Source organism: Pelmatolapia mariae, linkage group LG3_W (genome assembly GCF_036321145.2).
Source record: "Pelmatolapia mariae isolate MD_Pm_ZW linkage group LG3_W, Pm_UMD_F_2, whole genome shotgun sequence".
Taxonomy (NCBI): Eukaryota; Metazoa; Chordata; class Actinopteri; order Cichliformes; family Cichlidae; genus Pelmatolapia; species Pelmatolapia mariae.
The window spans coordinates 47,634,226-47,642,346 of record NC_086229.1 but is presented as its reverse complement, the minus strand read 5'-3'; positions in this window follow the sequence as shown (position 1 = coordinate 47,642,346).

Sequence of the window (8,121 nt, the reverse complement as noted above, 5' to 3'; positions counted from 1 at the left end):
GAGAAAAGAAAGAAACCGAGAAGGATGAGGTAAGATGGGAAAGAGGCTGGAAGGATGGGAGTAAAGCAACGTGAATGAATCAGGAATGCTTGAAAAAGCAAAGAAAAAATGAAAGTAGAAGAAGAGGAAATGGGAAAGAAAACTGCACTGCATCATATCTGAGAGAAGTAGGAAAAAAAAGGAAGAAGAAAGAAAGAAAGAACGAAAAGCAGTGATGCAGGTTTGTTTTTCCCAGCAGATAGAATCTCTGTCTTCAGCTTTCTCTCCGTTTTCCCACATCAGATCCGTCCTGCTGCACATTACAATCAGACCTCCATTATCTCCCATTAACCCGCCAGGAAACTCACTTCATTTTTTTCTGTTCCTTTTTTTTTACCTTTTCCAGGCCTTAAATGTTGAGTCTGACTGCTGATAAATTCATGTGACACAATCACTGATACATCTGAGAGTCAGCTCGGCCTAACGACTCTTTCACTCATTTAGCAGGAAACAGCTCATCCATCACTGCCACAGAAGAGATCCAATCACAATATAGGAAGTTTTTGGAGGGATTTAACATAAAGTTTCCTCAACTAAGGGTTATTTTCATTGTCAGATAATCTGTGGGATTTTTTTCTGTTTATTATTTAATCTTTTGGTCTAAAATGTCACAAAATTGTCAGAAATGCCCGTTTAGTTTCCCACGTTTTTAAAGCTGTTTGATTTGCCCAACCAAGAAGCCAAAAAAAGTTTAAAGTGCTGGAAACCCATTAATATCAGTGACATTTCAGTTCTTTATATGTGGAAAGTTTTTAAAAATAGTTGTATGAAATGGTGTTGCTTCTAAAATAATGTCCCTCTGTCCAATTATTCCCAAAGTTTGGCTTCTTTCCTCAGTTTTACATTAAAAAATAAATCAGTGACAAATAAACGGGTCAAATACACAAGTTTGGAGATATATAATTTTTTTAAGTGTCCTGATATGATCAAAAAATGTCTGCAGTGATGGGAAACATGGAGAGGAAGCAGGAGATGAGCAGAAAGTGAAAGTGGAGTTTGTTTTGAGCACCTGGGCGAAACAGACAGGTGGAGTTTACTGATTGCGGAGCCATAAAGTCTGACTGTCAGTGACTTTAGGTGGCCATTGTCTCGCTCCCTTTCTCCATCTCATCCAGCTTTCTGACTTTCCACACAGGCTTTAATGGCTTGCACCTGCCCTGCTCTGTTCTCGGCAGCTTTTTTCCAGCAGACCCTTCATCAGAGTTTTCGAAAATCAGCACGTGTACGGTCAGATTGCCTGGTTTTTCCACATCCTGTCCCCTTTTTTTTGGTCACGGTGGATCTCCTATTTCATAATGACCAACTATTCAATGTCGGGGTTTTCACCCATAAGCAGATGTTAACTTCTGTATTTGAACATTTCTTCTCTCATTTATAAATTGCCATGTATGTTATTTAAAGAAGTATTAAAATAGTGTTTACCAAAGATCTATCAAGTTCTTGATGGTTGTCTCATAATAGGTAATGGGCAGAGTAATTATGGGTAGTGCCTCCCATCTCCTTGTGGACTTATAAATGCATTACTGAACCAGTCTGCATGTCACTGACTCTGGCACACCCAAAGGCTCATGGTGAAGAGCCCCAGTTTAACATTATTTATTAGCATTTATTGGTGAAAAGTCAATCTGGTAATAACAAAAAGACACAAAATTAATAGAAAAGATAACAAACAAACAAAAAAAATGGGGCACAATGTTTCCACTTGCATAAATAAATAATAAATGTTTGTTTCCCTGGCTGTTGTTGCTGAATGTAGTCTAGGCTGGACAATCTGAAGGTGCAAATACATAATCTCTCCAGTGTGATTTTGGTCTACCCTTGGAGTCTCCTACCAGGTGGACCAGCTCTGAAACCCTCGTTACAGGCATCCTGATCAGAGTTCAGACTGATTCAAGTTAAAGCTTTTGCTCCTAAACTATCTCTAAGAGGCCCAGGTGCCTGATGCCAAAGTTATGCTTCGGTGGAGGATCTATTTAGAGCCCATGATGTGGTATAAACAAGTGGTCGAAACCATTGCGGGATTTATACCTGTGTGGGTTGCATCAACAGCAAGATGTGGTTATAATTCTAGGAAGGTACACATCAGGTTACGGTGTAGGGTTACCAGAAAGTTTGCAGTTACGACATAGCTACGATGTAGATTTAACACAGTTAAGCATGTTTGTTCCTCCTCCTCACTTCCTCATTAGCCTGTGTTTAACAATGTGGACCCAAATACACTTCAGTTTCTTGAAGCAGTGACCCTCTATCCTCTAACTTTTGTTAGACAGACTGGCGATCTCTCATGGTTGTATCCTGCAAGTCCCAGCCCGGTGACATCCACCCTTACACACACCCTTGGATAAGAGGGGGAAAACGGGTGGATCAGCATAACATGGTGATTTCTAGTTGAGCTTAAAATAGCAGACATCAGTAGTTAGGGAAGCATTAGAGTACTGCTCTTGGGCTTAGCAGTCACATTAGACATGTGCCATACTTGTAGTCCAGTCAAACTTGGCAAGTGGGTCAAGATCCATCCGCCCATCCATTTTCTTGAATCAAAATCTAGTCTGTAAGGGTAGAGATTTTGAGGACTCTAGAGTTCTAACACGTAAATCAAGAGCTGCCACACACAACAGCAATCCGGTACAGGGTAAAGCACCACTCCACACTCATCAGGAACACCCAGAGATACATGAATTCATCAGTTTGGGTTAGCATGTGAGTCCCAGTGGATTGATTTACAGAACCTGAGGCTGCCTTGAAGAGAGAACTTCGCTGACAGGTGGTGCAATCCAGAACAGAAGCACAGTCCATGTGGGACTACTTCCTCAGGGATGAGCAGAGGGCTGGGTATGAGGCAGACATGGAGGAATAATGGAAAAATTAAAGGTTTTAGACAAACTTAAGTAATGTAAAAACATGGATATAACCATTTGTTGTTGTTGTTGGGGGGTTTTTTTGGAGATAAAACTGCCATATTTAGAAAAGAGGCTGAAGTTACCAACTAATATATTTAGCTGACTGGATCCATAACCTGTACAGATGTAAGTACCTGTTAATTAATACTAGACTAATAAAGTATTAGACTTTTACTCACCAAAACTGGTATATAGACCTATTGGATGCCCTGTACCACAGAGTGCACCATAACATCAGGCAGTCCATTAAAATGCCCTAAAAAGGCTCCATCAGCACAAACATGGTGGAGTTCAGTGACTCCAGTTGGCAGGATTGACCCCTTGCAGACACACTTTGGCTAGAGCTTCCTGTGTCAGGACGCTTAATGATCAATGTGGCCACACTCCTAACTCCAGTATGCAAATATATTAATCCACCTCAGAGTTATGTAAGGGGAAACTAGTCACAAAGGTTTGTGTATGCTGTAAATGTGCTTCATAATGCTGTAAAGTTGGACCTTTTTACATCAGTCTGCGGGGACTGATGTAGATCAGCCTCAAGTGGCCACTAGAGGAACTGCAGTTTTCAGCTATGGAGTTTGCTGCTTAATTAATAATTATTATTCTTTTCTATTAGTCCTGTTGTCATGTCATCTTTTTTTTTTTCATCCTTTAAACTGTACAGTGGTAAAAATTTGGTATAACTTTATTGTGTTTCATAAAACAGGTTTGGATTTCCACCTACAAAGATTTCATACTATAGCTTCCCGACAGTGACTGCTTTCTTCTTTGACCTCAAGACCCAAAAGATTATACACCTAAACATTAAAAAACACAATGTACATCCGCAACAACTCAGTTATGACTGACAGACTTTTTATTGTCATTCAATATACAGCCAGCGCTGGCTCAACACAGGAGAAACAATTTTACATAAATAGAAAACTGTTTTAAATATATTAAAATATGTACAGCAGCAAAAATTCTATAAAGTGCAATGATATGATAAAAATGTAAAACTCACATTTGGATTTTTTTGTAGCGGCAATAAAACTTACAGATTAATTGCATTTAGCTGTGAATGTGCCTTAACTGCACTTTAACTTTGTCACAGAAAGTTCAATGTCCCTATCTGGGCATAGCGTTTTCAGCTGGAGATACAACTTTCCAGGATTTCCTTAACTGGATGATTGAGCATCCATCAAGACATCTATATGTGTGTGTGTGTGTGTGTGTAGCTGTTAACGTAAGGTTGGTATTTTTAAAATATTTGCACTTCCTGTGTCAGTTATTAAACTGCAGGTAAATTATGATCCTGTGACATGTTGCTGCTGCAGTAGTAAAGAGTGTGTGTGTGTGTGTGTCTGTCTGTCTCAGGAGAGAGGCAGCAGCATAATGACGCCAGATGCTACTGTGTCAGACAGGTTAGGTGTGTGTGTGTATGTGTGTGTGTGTGAGAGAGAGAGAGACAGAGAGAGAGTAAGAAAGTGAGACGGGTGAGGAATGGGGACAAGTAATAGAGAAATGAAAAGTGTGTGTGTGTGTGTGTGTGTGTGTGTGTGTGTGTGTGTGTGTGTGTGTGTGTGTGTGTGTGTGTGTGGCAGATGGTGAGTGAAGATGTAGAGAGGCAGGTTCATATTGCAGTATCAGAATAACTCCTCATGTTTACTGTACATTTTCTGCATCCCTGTGGACAAACTGTCAGTTTGGCCTCTCTTTACAGCTTCAACAGGCCGATCGAAGCCTCAGGCTCACTTTTAGCGATTAGTTTGTGAAAGATAAAGTTGGAGTAAAAAGTAACACTCGTGTATTCTAATAAAGTTTGTACACTTGCAGCCATGTTTGTCTTTGTATTACTCCTGTTGTGGGGATAAAAATGTGTTTGCTGTGAATGTGTTTTAGTGTGAAAACTTGTAAAGTATTAGTCTTGTGCCAGCAGTTATTGTGTGTGATCCTGTATTAGGGACTTTGTTTGCATAGACATATTGTGGGGACTAGCAAAGCAAGGTTTAAATTTACATGTGCTATACCTTTCACACCTGCAACACTCCACTTGGGTCCAGCAAATGGAAATTTTGAAATCAGAGGGTAAACGCAAGGCTTTGTGTGAATGTCTGTGTACCTCCCATTTCTTAATGACAAACTGGGGGTGGTACAGCTCAGGCCCAGACATTTTACTACAGGGGCACCAACTATGAAAGTGTTCTCCAAGCAGACTACAAAACAGGCCTATCCAAGTAAAGGTTACGTGTGTGTTTGCCAGACAGCCCTAAATTTAGATTTCTAATTCTTCTGATATTTAAGGAAGGCAAGGACAACTTTGGCTGGTCCCCACTGTGGGACAGACTTTCAAAGGCATGTTTGAGTGTTCAGACTGGGTTTGAGGTACTTACCACAAACAAAAGTACAAAAACACGCTAGTCCGTGTTAAGCAGACTGTCAAATTGTGGACACCTTGTCTTTGTGAACTAAAAATAATTTATTACTATCTAAATCACTAACTTTCAGTGACACATTTTAGTTTAAGTGAGGTAGTGGTTATGGTATAAAGGGTGCCTGTGCTGCTGTATTTGTGAGAACTGGCTTCAGTTTTAGTCCATGGGTCTTTGGATATAACTTCAAAGAGCTGTTCTATACTAGTACTTGTACTATTCATATTGTGGGGAGATGGGACGAAGAATAAATCTGTATTAGTCACATTTCAGGAATCTACTGGTTTGAGTTTTTGACCGTAGTAGGACCTTTTAGCTGATTCACACTATTAGCCATTTTCCATCAACAAACATAATCCTTGTGAACAATCTAGGACAAGTTATTCTAAAAGAAATGCTGGCAACCACAGAACTGATGGGCCCACAATCCATGGATACAAGAGTGGTTTCCTCAAAAGAAATAAACAATAATTGGCAAAGACGGCCTACAGATTGCGGGTGGTATGATATTCTTCCCATGGATATTACCCTAATTTTTGCTACTGATGGTACAAATGTTAGGTTGTCAAAATGCACAAAGCCAAAAAGTTCAGGTTAAGGTAAAGATGAAGTCTGCAAGTGTATTCACAAAGATGCAAGCACAAATATATGTGTGTGTGTGTGTGTGTGTGTTACTGCACTGGACCTTTTTATCAGCTACTCTGGATTATCCTCAGGCCTTTATCTCCATCTAGTGGTCTGATTGTAGTACTGACAAATAAATGTGACCCACCAGGCTGCAGCACTATAAAATCATCACTGTGCTCTCTGTCCTTTGAGTCACTGTTGTATTTTTATTCATTCAGCCTCTTTGCACCTTTTTGCATCTTTGCAGATTTGCTTAGATAATTTCCCACGTGTGGGACTAATAAAGGTTATCTTATCTTATCTTATCTTATCTTATCTTATAAACTTTTATTCTACAAACACAATCTTACATCACAAAGTTAGATTTCTCACCAGGAACGCAATGGGTCTCAAAGGCTCCAGTTTTGCTTAATAGTCCCTATATGATTTGAGCACTTATACATTTATTCTTAATTTCTCACCTTAAGTGGAAATTCAGCTGTGTGGCCTCGACTTGTGTTGTGTTGTGTAACTATGCCAAGGAAACCGGTCTATATATCAACCAGAAGTAGACAGAAGTGATGATAACACGTTAGTTGGTCGACCCCGAAGAATGCTGAAGTACTTTGGTAGCCTGATAGGCAGTGACCATAAAGACATCAGAGGCAGAGTTAACAAAGCTTGAGGTGCTTTTATAGCCAGCTCAGTCACTTCAGGAAGTTGAAGGAACACAACTTTAAAACCAAGACCAGGCTCTATAATAGTGATGTTAACTCGGTGCTACCATGTGGCTCAGGATGTTGGAGGGTAGTGCAGAAGGACATGAAAAACACTGACACTTTCCAGCTGTCTTAGAGGGATCTGCAACACCCGCACAGCCTAAAAGGTCTGCAACAGGAGAGAAGACGGCATCGGTGTAACTTTGTGCTAAAAATTGGGGGGTCAAGATCTCTGTCTAAATAAATAAATAAATCTGGGTAAATTCCCAGATGATTAAACATGCAACTATTTTGCTGGTAATAACTGAAATGAGTAAAGAAAATCAACAGCCCATTTATGCAAGATAATTCATAATTTTATTGGGGGGGTTTTACTGGTTGGGTCTGATTATTGGGGGGGTCATAACCCCCCAGGAAATTACACCCCTGGAAGACGGCCTGAAAGATGAGGAGGCTAAAACAGCTCTGCCACAACTTAAAGATGCTCAAAAAAGAGTTACAAAAGCTGCCTCAACATCGACCCCCGCTGGACAGAAAAGGATGTGAAGGCCTAAAACATCTGGTGATCACAGCGGAAGAAAATTATCACAGCAAACAGTGCAACAGATAAAGACCTTTATGTTGCTTTAATTCTCTCTTCTTCTTCTTTTTTTTTACCTTTACATCTCATGTAATTTAATATAGCACATTTAGTTTTTTAATCTGTTGTTGTCCTGAGTAATCACTATGTGGCTCTGTTTATATCTGTGCAAGACAAATAAAACAATCATAATTATCATATTCTATATTTTCAGATTTGCTACATTGTTTTCTTATAATTAATTTGTTAAAGTTGCTAACCTCTAAATATCTTTTTATCATTATAATCTGTTCATTATTCTCTTGACTGAACCACTGATTTACTTTGTGAGATGTAAAAAAAATAGTGAAAAAATGTCAGCTCAGTCACTCAACACATGTGACACCTGCACTTGCCTTGTTTTTGTCATTTTTCATGCCATGGTTTATTTCTTTAAGTAATTGAAAGCTCAAAAATATTTAGTGTGCATAATGTTAAACTATTAAGTAACTTGTAGCTGAGGTTTTCAAATCAACATATTGGAGTAAAATCTGATCAAATATTTTACTTACCTCACAAATATGCTAAAATAAAAATGCAATAATAGTACCCAAAAATGAAAAAATAATGAAGCGTAAATGTGAAAAAGCTTCAAATGTACTCAGGTAAATTTGTCATTTTGATCATTTTAGTGTAAGTGTGTGAGCGTGTGCGTCTATGACGGTAGGAGATGAAAGAAAGGAAGCCAAGTGAGGATGTGTCTTGACCAACATTTCATATGTGTGCCATCACACACACACACACAAAGTGCTCAGTCCATGCTGGAGGCGACTGAAGGCATTGCACTACTAGCCTACTTTTGGACAGGTCAGTCCTCTAAAAGCGTC